This window comes from Mesoplodon bidens, assembly GCF_964165515.1.
Source record: "Mesoplodon bidens genome assembly, chromosome: X".
In the NCBI taxonomy this organism is placed as follows: Eukaryota; Metazoa; Chordata; class Mammalia; order Artiodactyla; family Ziphiidae; genus Mesoplodon; species Mesoplodon bidens.
In genome coordinates this window covers 129,576,038-129,589,566 of record NC_138163.1, presented here as the reverse complement: position 1 = coordinate 129,589,566, position 13,529 = coordinate 129,576,038, and the positions used below count along the sequence as shown (strand labels likewise).

General features: G+C 44.3%; 1 protein-coding gene across 1 annotated transcript in view; it reads right to left on the bottom strand.

The window, feature by feature from the left end:
• GPM6B (glycoprotein M6B) overlaps nt 1-13,529 on the bottom strand; it is a 157,290-nt gene that overhangs the window by 76,346 nt on the left and 67,415 nt on the right. The window lies entirely within an intron of this gene.

Here is a 13,529-nt window from a genome sequence, read left to right as displayed (position 1 = left end):
AGACCTGGACTGTAAAAAAAAAAGATGTGGGAGAAATAGTCAGGAAGCAGGTACAGCTACTCAGGTCAGAGATGATCATGGCCTGGACCAGGTAGGAATGAAATTAAGAAGAAGGCAGACTCATCAAAAGAAACTGAGAAGACAGAACTATCAGGACCTCCACGATGCCTGTCCTCATCCACTCTGGCATTCTGTGAACTCACACGGCACCCACACTTGGTCCCATTCATTTTCACAGAATCACACACTGCTTCACAGCATCAGGTGATTGTTCTGTGAATACCGTCACTGCCTGGAGGCCAGATGTGTACATGGGCGCACCATAAGTACTCACCAAAAAACGAGTGGTGTAACAACTGAACATAATCAGCCTCAGGCTGAATATCACTGATTTTTCTGGATTATATTAACAATCATCATAACATTAAGACAATAAAACTAAAGGGAATTCCCTGGCGGTCCAGTGGTTAGGACTCGTTGCTTTTGCTGCAGGGGACACGGGTTCGATCCCTGGTCGGGGAACTAAGATCCCTCAAGCCAGATGGCACGGCCAAAAAAAAAACCAGACAATACAACTAGAAATTACCTTCACATAGGAATTCCTAAAGTCATCACCACACTAGTACAGTAAATATTTTAGGCTTTGTCAGCCATGTGGTCTCTGTTCCACCTACTCCACTCTGCCCTTGTAGCACAAAAACAGCCATAAATAACAGGGAAAAGAATGGGCGTGGCTTGGTGCCAAATTATTTTTTTAATTTACAGAAACTGGGGGCTAACTTGTGGGCCACAGTCGAAGTAAGCAAAGGGAAAAGCAAATTTGAAGAATGTAAAAATGTTCCTTATTTTCACTTCTAATAGCATGACTTTGATCTACCTCATCTATGCTGCCTCCTGTGGGCCCTTTCCAGTTTCCAGTTAATTTGAAAACGTTAGTAGGCAATACAATGACACAGTTGAAAAATCAGAGCAATGTAGGGACCTACACATGGAGAATTCTCACTTCTCCAGCCTCTACTGAGTGTATTACTTACCCCCATACAGGGCACCACTTCTAACAGTTACAGCATAAACACACACACCTCCCACCTTTCCTTTGCAAAAAGTTGTGTACGATATTTACTGTCCCATATCTTGTTTTTCACTTAATACACACAAGAAATCTTTCTACATGTCAATGTACAACTTCCTCAGCCTTTTTTCCAGCTGCACAGTACTTCCTAGTGTGAGACCCCTGGAGATTTAGCCGGCCCTCTATAGGCAGAAGATGGTTTCTGACCTTTGTCTATTACCAGTCAGTCCTGAGGGAAGAAGACAAGGAAAAACTGGTCCGTCCATGGTTTTGTCCAGGTAGGTGTAGAGCTACAGCATACATTTCCAGAAGTGAGATTTTTGGGTCAAGGGGTCAATGAATTTCTGATTTTGATAGACTGATAACATGTCCTCAAAAAGGGTTGGTCCACATTTGCACTCCTACCAGCAGCACATGGGAGTGCCTTCTACCCTAATTTTCATTAGAAAAAAGCAGAAAAACTGCTTTAAATAGTCACCTAGGTTTCTGTGCCCCCAAGAACACACCTATGTTCAGAGATTCACTAGAAGGTCTCAGGGCCCTCAGCAGCCGGCTGTACTCACGGTTACAATTTATTACAGCCACACAGACCATAACGGAATAAGACACACGTGGCGTCTGGAGAAATCAACACACAGGCGTCCTTACTCTCTCTCTATCCCATGAAGGGTCACACGGGGCGTTCTCTGCCCTCAGTGGCAAAAATACGACAGGTATGAGATGCTTCTGCCAGGGCAGCTGTTAGAAAGACTCCGGCTGGCCGCAAAGGCACCTGGGACCTGGGCAGAGTGAAATCCCAGCCTCCAGGAAGGCAAGCGGGTGTTAAGCAGAAGCCATCTGTTTGGACAGTCTAGGCACCCTGATCCAGCCTCATCGGTTCGGGCCAAGTTTCGCATCCACGTAGGGAACTGTTCACCAGCCAAGCTCCCAGACACCAGCCAAGGGCCAACCTCGCAAGCAGGCCTCGTTAAGGAGAGCAGTATCAGGCCCACTATGTTAACTCCCTTCTGCACCGTCTCACGGGCTGCGATGCTCTCAGGTAAGCTAACCAGCTAGCTTGAAACTCTCCGGCCAGTGGCCGGAAGTGGATGTGGCTACTGGTGTACTCTGGCTCAGAGGGACGTGTTCTGATTGTTCGGCTGCTTGCCCTGAACCACTTCCCATCATGTGAACCCCGATGGAGCGCTCCAGCCGCTGCTGCTGGAAAATGTGCCCGGCATGACAAAACTGTCTCCTAACAAACTTACTCTTTATGTCAAGCTGCTTCTCTGAAAAAAATGACCCCATTCTTTCATTCTATAGAACTACAAAGAGCCAAAAAGGAACTGAGGGCTGGTGCTGGCTTCATAGATTTTCATGAAAGAGAGACTGTACTAGCTCAGGAAGCAAGCAGACTACGGAATGAATTTCTTTTCGTTTACAACTGCTGAGATTGAAATATACAGATTCCTTAACAGGAGATTGCTCCCTGTAGCGTGTATTTTCTAATGATTCTATGAAAGCACACAGTTTCTAATGCAGTCTACCTGTATACCTTTAAAATAAATCCTAAAACCAAATTCTTCAGAACTTAATAGTAGAAAGGCTTGTAAGAGGTTCCCCGCTAAACCTTCTAACAGTCCCACTTTAAAGTTAATCTTTAACTGAGATGTAATCTACACAAATACAGAAATGAGACACATACACCTCACTCCATTTTTACAAAATGGATATACCCGTGCAACGAGATGCCCGGTTTTTAAAAATGTATCTACTAGCACCCAAGACCCCATCCTTCCTGTGCCCCTACCGCCCCTCTCGAAGCTAGCCACCACCCTGACTTTTAACACCACTGATACGTTTGCTCAGTTTTGACTTTTACCTTAATGGAAATACATGGAATGTTCTCTCCTGTTTGCCTTCTTTCATTTTACAACTTGCTTCTGGGATTCATCTACGTTGCTGTGCACTGTAGTAGTTTACTTACTGTCGCTGCTGTATCGAAATCCACTGCATGACTATGCCACGGTTTGTTTATCCTGTCTACTGTTGAAGGACATCTGGATTGTTTCTAGTCTGGGGCTATTATGAAAAGTTCAGAGTGTTCATTTCCCAAATGCTGGTAAAGTTTTTTTAAATTGATGAATAATAGGCACACATCAGGTACACAAATCCTAAGCATATAACTTGATGGATTTTACACACGCACACACACACACACACCTTTGTAACCAAACCCAAGGGCAAGGCATAGAATACTTCCATCACCCTGAAGGCTCCCTGAGATTGCCTCAATTTTAAATGACTTCAAAGAGACGAGCGACCGACCACCCATCTTTTAACCCACTGTGCATGCTCCACTGAGGTAGTGCAGTGAATGTGATCAAGCAGTGAGTTCGACTCCAGGCTCTGTCATTTGCCTGTGACCTTGCAAACGTCACTCCTGGCCTCTGTTTCATCATCTGCGAATGAGGAGGTGGAGCTAGTTGGATCCCAGGGCCCCGCGCAGCTACAAAAGTCTACACATCAAATGGAACCACAGCCTTCCCTGCCTGTCCCTCGTTCCTGAACCCAAATTCTCTTTGCTCTTTCATCCTGGAGTTGGCTCAGTCAAGACGAGGAGCAGTTAATCACCATTCCCCACTGATTAACTCTCGAGGTGCTTACATATCATCATCACACCATGCCTCAGCCTTCTTTTCCTCAGGTTGAATAATTACAGCTCTTTGATTCTTCCCATACTGGCTCTTCTCCAAGTCTTTGTGGCTCGCTCTGGAACATTTTCTAATTCTCCACATGCCTCCAGAAACTAAAGAGCCCCAACAGGATATGGTATTTTAGGAATGCTGACCAAATTGATGGAGGAGACAGAAGCCTGAACCATGAATACGGCCTCCAGAGCCTTCCTCTGCAGTGTGAGCTGGGGCTAGCAGCAGCATCACCTGGGCACCCAGCGCAGCTGCAAAGGTTCAAGCTCATCCCCAGACACCCCTGAATCAGAATCTGCATTTTCATGGAACACCCAGGTGATCCTATGGACAGTGAAGTTTGGAAAGCAAAGGATGCTCTATTTAAAAGTAAATCTGAACTCACCTAGTGCACTGTGGTAACCTAAATGGTAACGAATTCCAAAAGGGAGGGCATATCTGTATGTGTGCAGTGGAGGCTAACACAACATTGTAAAGCAGCCATACTCCAATAAAATGAATTTAATAAATACAGTCATCCCTTGGAAAAAAATTTTTTAAAAATAAAAGTAAATCTGGAGAAGTGATGATTTACTGGTTAAGTGTTCAGAGAATCATGCTTTGTATTAAAGTTAGACCGAGGCTCACTCTAAATTTTAAATGGTTGTTCCGACTGCCTTTTAAGCATAAAAAGATGGCAGTCCATTAAAATCATGATCTGTCTTCATAAAAACAATAAAAGTCATGAATATTAGTTGACACGGTGCAAATAAAGACATCTTCACAGATATTTAAGTGTAGGTAACCCTTCCCCAAAAGGTCAGAAAATTAAGGTACATCCATGTTTACTAAATAACTAGCCTCTATTTTGTAAACCATAGAAATCACAATTCTCAGATCAGTGGATCAGAAGAACAAGAATGCTTCTGAATTCTTGTAATCTGTATTTTGATGTAGGATCATACAGTGCATTGTGAAAGACTTTACTTAGAATATTTATGAATGTAACATATGTTAATAAAATTCAATGGATTTTAACATGGTTAAAAAAAAAAGTAAATCTCGAGAAGAGATGATTTACTGGTTTCTACTGCTTCTATAACACATGACCAACCAACTTCAGGGCTTAAAACAATACAAATTCTTCTCTTACAGCTCTAGAGGCCAGAAGTCCCAAATCAGTTTTATGGGCTTAAGTCAAGGTGTTGGAAGGGCTGCTTCCTTTTGAAGGCTCTAAGGGGACAATTTCCTGGTCTTCTTCAGCTTTTGTTCTAGTTTAACATGATTCTGCCATTATCGTCCCCCCGCGAAACTGTAACCTGGGAGCATCTACAATAATTAGTGAGGGGCTTTGGTGCTTGGGTTTTTCTCCTTTTCTGGGGAATTGGGTGAACTGTTGAGTGCTAATGAAATTCGGAGACTTCCAGCAGTGGTTGAACCAGGCACAGTGCGGGCAGACGTGTTGAGCTTCCCACTGTGCTGCAGTACAAGCCTCCCCACTGTTATGTTGACCATAGTTTTAATGTCAAGTTCACCAGTTTTAAAGACAATTAAATGACCAGGACCACTGTGATCACATTGGGCCACCTGAATAACCTCCCCATCTCAAGATCCTTAATTATGTCTGCAAAGTCTCTTTTGCATATAAGGTAATACATTCACAGGTTCCGGGGATTATGACCTTGGCGTGGGAGGTTGGAGGCAGCGGGCATTATTCAGCCTATCGCAGATGAGGAGAAAGAGAAATGGGACAGCATAAGGCAGTAATTATTAGCCAGCATCGCTTATCAGTGATCATTTATATGGGTAAAAGAATCTGAGGCAAAGAAGTCAAACGAAAATATAGAAAATTTCCATGCAGTATATAACTTTGCATCTTAATATGCAGCAATAAAGGACCCATGGTTTTAAGCCCATAAAGTCTGCACTTTACTTGCTTGTAGAATCACAGCATCTTAGACTCGGAAGAGACCTTGATAGTGGAACGCTTCCGTATAGTGCGAAGAAAACTGAGGTACTGGCAGACTAGTGCCCTCCAACAGTAGAGACGAGAATTTGACCCACGTTTTACACAACCCAAAGCTACCTTTTTATAATATTTTAAGAAAGGCTCCAGTTTGTTTTATTGACCAGAATCTAACTGATCTTTTGCTAACTGCATGTTACCTAAAAATTGAAACTGACTAAATTCATTCATTCAATCAGCACAGCAGTAGGCGCTAGGATACACAAAGATACAAAATTCCTAGCTCTTCCTGGAGTTCACCCTACTGGGGAGACAAACAAGTAAGCAAGATTTGATGCTGTAAGCACACAGCATGAGCAACACTGTGATAAGGATTCATTCATGGTTTCGTTCATCCACCACACTGACTGCCTTCCATGTGCCAGAAACCTAAAAAGGACCAGGAGGCACAGACAGCGGAGGACCCGACCGCCATCGCGCGCGTTGACAATTCCAGTGCTGTGTGTACCTCAGAGAAGTTGTTGAAGCAAGGGGGAGCCCCCTTTCTTGAAGGTCTGAAAACACCCCATTTTACGTAAAAAGTGATGACATCTGTGCTTGTGAAAAGGCATGCCACTGCTTCAGCTCTCTAGGAAACTACACAAAAATTATCCCCCTTTTCCTCTTTCAGCATTAAATATTTGTGCCTTTTCATCCCCCTTAAGAATAATTTTCTTGCTTTTTTGTACTTTCAACACCTTCCCATCCACCTCGTATCCTTCTGCTTGCTCCCGTCTCTCAAGTTCATGATTATTTAAGATTACCATCAGTGGTACGCTGGTACACGGGTAACACCGGGGGGTAGGGGGGACCTGGATCTGTATAGCATTTGTCCTTGTCCCCAGTGTAAATACTCCCGCCACGGCCAACCTTAAGCTACCAATGTGATGTGGCTGAACTTGCAGCTGGCAGGAGACACTCGTCATTGGGGCAAGAACCAGCATGCGCCACTCTAGCCAGCCAGGCCACTGGGCGATCGGGAACCCCACCCCTGATCCCCGCAACCATATCTGTGAAGCTGACAGACCTCAGAGTCAATCTGGGTCGTCCCAGCACACTCCAGTCCGACCAGTTTCAAGTATATATGGTGACTTCCACGCCTGTGCTCTGCAACGGGAGAGGCCACAACAGTGAGAGGCCCGCGTACCGCAAAAAAAAAAAAAAAAAAGAAGTAAGTTGCACACATTCGCACAGCTAGGAAGTGGAGGAGCCGGAATTTGAATGAGGTCATAGCGCACAGATGAGTTAATACATATAAAGTGCTTCGAAAAGTAAGCATTCAATAAATGTTAGCTATTATAACTACACTCTTGGCCACATATGATTCTACCACCCACAGAGTATTCAATAGTGTTTGAAACTAAATCTGTACAGCTACTGAAATAATTGTATGCCTGTGAGCTGCATCATCCCTGTCATTGCCTCACTCCTCTTCCCTCCCCCATCCACCATTCCAGTCCCAGATTTAAAAAGAAGTCCACGTTTCATCACCTCAGCAAATGATATTACATCATAGCAACAACTGAAACAGCGTTCAGTGCTAACACGCGCTAAGACAAATAGTTCACAGTGAGTTGAAAGAAAAGCTCTGTGAGTTGCCCAGTTGATTTTTATATAGGAAGGAATTTTAGAAGACTAGAGAATCCTCACTAGAGTTTTTTTCTTCCATCATCGACCTCCTTCTCTTTCCTCCCCTTAGTTATTTCACTTTTATGGATTTTAAGAACAGAGCACAAAATGTCACATAAAGTTTGGTGGGAAGAGTAAAATATAACTGTCATTTGAAATATACAGGAATCTTACAACAGTCTGGTATAGTGAAAGATTTACTGTAAAAGATGGCTCCTGTATGGAGTCCAACCAAGGCAAAGCACTTGTTACGAGTTCAGAAGAAGCTTTTTAAATAAAAAAGACAGTCACATAAGATAAGCTCTGGTGAAAACCCTGTACGGAGGTTTCCCAGTATCTTTGCTCCTGATGTGGTAATTATCCTCTCTCATCCTTTTCATGCTGTCAAGGAGCCATTTTGGCAACTGTAAATTTATTCCCTTGTGAATAGGAGACCATTAACACAGTCAAACCCTGAACATATTTATGTCTGCTTTTAAATAAGGAGGTATTTTTTTTCATACTCTGTTAAAAATAATTCAGACAAAAATCCAACTGTTGATCATTTTTCCTAATACTATTTTGGCTCTCAACACTTTGGCAGTCACACTGATATGTTTTGGTATTGAAAAAGTCAATAATGAACAGTGGGCTTTCAAATTAACTCTCAGGACTCAATACTGTACTTAAATAAGAAAAACCTGTTTTGGGCTCTTGGTCTTCTATTCGACTAATTTCTTAATTGCAAAAGTGACCTAGAGGGGGCTTCCCTGGTGGCGCAGTGGTTGAGAGTCCGCCTGCCAATGCAGGGGACGCGGGTTCATGCCCCGGTCCGGGAAGATCCCACATGCCACAGAGCGGCTGGGCCCATGAGCCGTGGCCGCTGGGCCTGCACGTCCGCGTCCGGAGCCTGTGCTCCGCAGCGGGAGAGGCCACAACAGTGAGAGGCCCGTGTACCGCCAAAAAAAAAAAAAAGTGACCTAGACAGATCCAATTAACAAAAATAATATATGCAGGACTTCCCTGGTGGCGCAGTGGTTAAGAATCTGCCTGCCAATGCAGGGGACACAGGTTCAATCCCTGGTCCGGGAAGATTCCACATGCCGCAGAGCAACTAAGCCCATGCGCCACAACTACTGAAGCCGGCATACCCTACAGCCCAAGCGCCGCAACTACTGAGCCCACATGCCGCAACTACTAAAACCTGTGCGCCTAGAGCCCGTGCCCTGCAACAACAGAAGCCACCGCAATGAGAAGCCCATGCACTGCAACGAAGATTAGCTCCTGCTCACCACAACTAGAGAAAGCCCGCGCATAGCAACGAAGACCCAACACAGCCAAAATAAACAAATAGATAATTTAAAAAAATTTTTAAAAAGTAATATATGCAGATGGTAACAAAACTCAAAACAAATAAGGGTATATAGTAAAAGTAAATCCTTCAGCATGGGCTTCATGGAAGCTATGAATCCCTGCAAAATTATAGGCAAACTCTACATACATTTGTAGAGACACCCTTTAGGGGGAGGGAATTTGTAAGTTTTCAACAGATTCTTAGGTGGTCTAGGACCCAGGAATGGTGAGAACCAATAGACTGCTTCATCTGGCTTAGGACAGCTCGGTGGGCTTGAATCTTAGGGTAAAAGAGGTGTGTGTAGTGGGGAGAAGGGCAGAGTCACGAACTCAGTTCTCAAGCCAGTAGATACGGCAAAAATGCCACCAAGTTAAAGCCATAAAGTCTACCAAGTGGGTCTTGGTCCTTGGAAGTGCAAAAGCCAAAAGGAAACTTTCGTTTGCCTTCGGCTGTGGCCGCCCTTTCCTGGGGGCAGGGTAGTCAAGATCCAGGCGGAATGAGGGGGAAGACAATGGGGGAAAACCCCGGCACTTCTCCCTCCTCTGCTGAGGTCGCATGCCATCATGGGAGAGGTCACTGTACATCTCACAGGACCTGCTACAGTCAGTCAATGTTTCTTCTGATGAAGACAGCAGAGGCCTCAGCAATCTTGGCCTCTGTGACTTCTTAGAAATCCTCCCCCGGTTTCTGCTTTAAATCCCCAACACCATGTTCCTAACATTAAATGCTAACTGCAACATACCAGGCAGGTAAAATAGAAATGATATGAAGTGGGGCTTCCCTGGTGGCTCACTGGATAAGAATCCACCTGCCAATGCAGGGGACACGGGTTCGAGCCCTGGTCTGGGAAAATGCCATATGCCGCGGAGCAACTAAGCCCATGCGCCACAACTACTGAACCCACGTGCCACAACTACTGAAGCCCGTGCAGCTAGAGCCCATGCTCCACAACAAGAGAAGCCACCACAGTGAGAAGCCTGCACGCCGCAACGAAGAGAAGCCCCCGCTCGCCGCAACTGGAGAAAGCTCGTGCACAGCAACGAAGACCCAAGGCAGACAAAAATAAATAAATAAAAATTTATTAAAAAAAGAAATAATATGAAGCAATAATAAATAAAAGTACATTTTAGAGCTTTTGGAAAATACCCAATGAGCCAAGTATTATGACTGTTCTCCCCAAAGAGCTGTCTCTTTCACTTCTGACTTCAATTGTGAAAATAATAGTTTAAAAATTGGTATATCCACAGAAAGCCATACAGCCTTGAAGTCATCTCCCCTCTCCCACACCCTCAAGCCCACCAATACTTTGCATCTTGAATAGGCAGCAAGCAGAAGCTTCAGGAACAGTATCCTTCTCAGTTCTGCTGGGATGACAAGGGATCTTGCACATTTTGACACATTACATAGAGTTTCACCAAACTATCCTCCAGGGGCAATCTTTGAAAAATAAACAGCAAAAGATTTAGAAAATCTTACACCGTCTTAGAACGTCTCATTTCTGGAAAAGAACAAATGGCCTAGCCACATGCTACGTCCACTTGAAATTAACGTTTAATGCACCCCGTTCTGCTCGCTCATGCCATAGTAACCTTCCACCTCCTACGAAACTGGTAGATTACAGTCCCACAATGCACAGAGGTTTCAAAAATAGACTCAGTGGAAACTTTGTTTGAAGACACCAGGAATTCAGCCCCAGAGAAAACCACAAAAGCTGTAACACCACAAGCAAAAATAAGCTCGTAGTAGTTATTCAGACGCCAAACTGTCAATTGTGCGACCTCTTTCCACGCTGGCCGCTACCCAGGGCTCATTATGAGAAAGGTTGTTCTTTCTCGCTCCCAAATGAATGCAGCTTTTGAACGGACTTTTCTAGTTACATCTGGTCCCAGCGCCGATGGATTATTTTAACCATCATCGCCTAATGGGAAACTCACTCACTTTCTTCCCAGAGAAAGAGCCGCCTTGTATAATTATAGTGGTTTTCAAAAAGCCAGGATGTGTGGGGTTTTGAAAAGGACAGAGAGAGCCTTTGGCAAAACAACACAGAAATAATTTCCCTCTGGTCCATCCTTGTTCCTTTTCTTAAGTTTGCTGTGAAATGGTGAGAGAAACCAGAAAGAAAGACTCAACGTTGCCGTATCATCTTTTGGATCATATGTGAGAACCAAATCAATATTTTTCCCAAAGCAACTCTTTCTGGTACCTCGTTTCATTATATTCAGAACTGATAACGACTGACGGCAGCATGTGGCCCATTTATTTCTGGAAAGCAGTGAGAGGTCAGTGGAGGCCAGAGAAAAAGTTGCCAACGTTTTATCAATAAAGTTACATTTAAAAGGCCATCTGGGGCTCAACTCTCCACTTTCATAGTAAAAGGAACGTGGCAAGTCAGCAAGAGACTTGACAACTCTGGAAGAAATCAATGTTGACCCTTAACCTTCTGCCCAGCTCTCCAAGGACATGCACGGTAACGTAAGTAGATCACTGAAGCTGATCTGCGGAGCATCTTATTCAGCAAAAAAGCAGAGGCGCTGATCAATTCTGAATCACCTTCCCTGGCAATGCTGCCAACTCCCTCCTGTAGAAAGCAGACGGGGGGTGGGGGGAGCTGCTATACTAGACCGAATGCCAACCCCCTTGGGAGCTAAGTGGGTGAAGCAAAGGGAATCTTGGGAGAAAGTGGCTACGTCTTCGCACATTGAGGGGCGGCACACGGGGCACAGTGAAGGGAAGGGTTCCGGCCTTCAGGTTTTCCAAAGGTTCAGAAAATGGCCAATTTGATTCCAGGGTCAAAAGCTTCCAAAGGAAGACGGTTTTAGAGGACTGGGACACTCTCAGAACTGACATTCTGGTAATATACTCGTCAACTAGCCCCAAAAGAAGTGAAAGAGGAACAGGGGCGTTGGAAGGGTTTATGGGAATCTCCCTCCCCACGCAGTGTCTATGAAAGACAGAGAGAAGGGCCTGTATTCAAGGATGAACAAGAACTTTGGAGGAGAAAGTCAGAAAGGTGAGCTTCAGAGCATCTAAGTGCAGGTGATGAAATACAGCAAAGGTCACGTGGTGAAAAGGCCAGGAGGTGGCTGCTTTGCTACAAAGAGCAGAAAAAGGAAAAGTCACTCAACCCTACATGTCACTAAATATAAATTCAATTCTGTTTCCTCAAATGAATTCTAAGCAATTCTTCAGAATTCTTAAAAGGCAGCTAGTAAAGTCACCGGCTTACCAGGGGGTTGTAAAGATCAAATGCACACGAGGGCACTTTGTAAATGACAAGCGGGGTCATGACATCATGATCAAAAAGAGCAAAAAGGTCACTGGCTAAATCCGTGGGCTGATGTTTCAATTCCAACAGGTACAAGAAAAACCTGATTATCTCCTCAACTGCATTTTGCTGCTGCCGTCTTGGCCAAGAACAATGACCTTCAGCCAGGAAAGCGTACGAAAAGCTCCTAGGAAGACAGAGCTGAAGACCCAAATCAATTAGTAGAAGATATTCTAAAGGAACTTAAGCATTACAGTGAAGACAAATTACATGCCAGGTGCCTGGAGACCTGGAGAAAAAATAGCTAAACCCTCCTCTGTAATACCAACGGAGTCAAGGAAAGGCACCGGTAATTTTCCAAAGAGAAAAAGAAGATATACGGCTTTAAAACCATGGGTTGCTGAATTTGATATACATCCTAGTCAAGAGTCTAGAAGAAATCATTAAAGAATGTCTTGTGCACACTTAGGAGAGGATGCAGTGATTATCAGATGTAAGAAGATTAGCCTCTCTTCCTGTTTTTTCCGAAGGTAATTAAATTATTAGGCTGAGGGAATTTGCCAGACACAAACTATCTGGATATGGCAAGGCACTTGGTAAAGGTCTTTCAGACTGCTGCTGTTCACAAGAAAATTTGGAAGAATTGACCTTTAGTGACGTTGATTTCCCACAGACCGCAGGCTGTGTCCAGCAGTGGGGATGAAGCATTGAGCTGCCAGGCAGCGTCCAGTGACTGCAGTGCTGTGGGGCTGGCCCTTCTGCTACTGAAGCACACTCATCTGAGGCTCACCAAAGTGACTGACACCCACTTGGTTAAGTCTGTAGGTGACAGGAAACTAGGAAGTGAGGCCAACCCACTCCCTTTTGTCATGATGACAAAAATCATCAGATGCCAGAAGGAACTTGACAAAACGAGAATCTGAAAAGGTTGAGTGTCATGGGAGACAAATGTCACATCCTAAATTTAGGTCTTAGGAACCAAATCCATGATTCCAAGAGGGGGGTGAGAGGAGGTGGCAGTGGGCCAAGCTCATGCATCAGCAGCACATAAAAAGGGGACTGAAGGGGTTAGGTGAGATAAACATCAACTGGAGCCCAATAACACGTTCACCCAAAAAGGCCAATTGAGAGCTTATACGCTGAATGACCAAAAGCGTGTAAGCAAGATGGTATCTGTTGTTTGGGGTGCAGTTCTGGATGCTGTTCTTCTAGGGTAGCTATAAGGAGTCCAGTAAGTGGGTGGAAGGGCTGGTGGAAAGATTAGAAATTATGCTCCCAAGTATCAAGCACAGCGCCCCATTCTGAACTCTTAGATTCTGCGAAATGTCTCCATTGCGACTCTAGGTATGAAATCAGATTACTGAGGAAGATTCAAGTTAGGCACCAAATTTTCCAGAAAGTGAAAAGTTCTCCATAGACATTGAAATAGAGTGAGGGTGTGTGTATGTGTGTGTGTGCATGCGTGTAGGTACTCCTAGAAAAAGAGTTATTTAAATGATGGGAGGAAATGCTTTGTATTATAAATAACTTATAGAGAACAGTCCCTGACAACTGCTGGA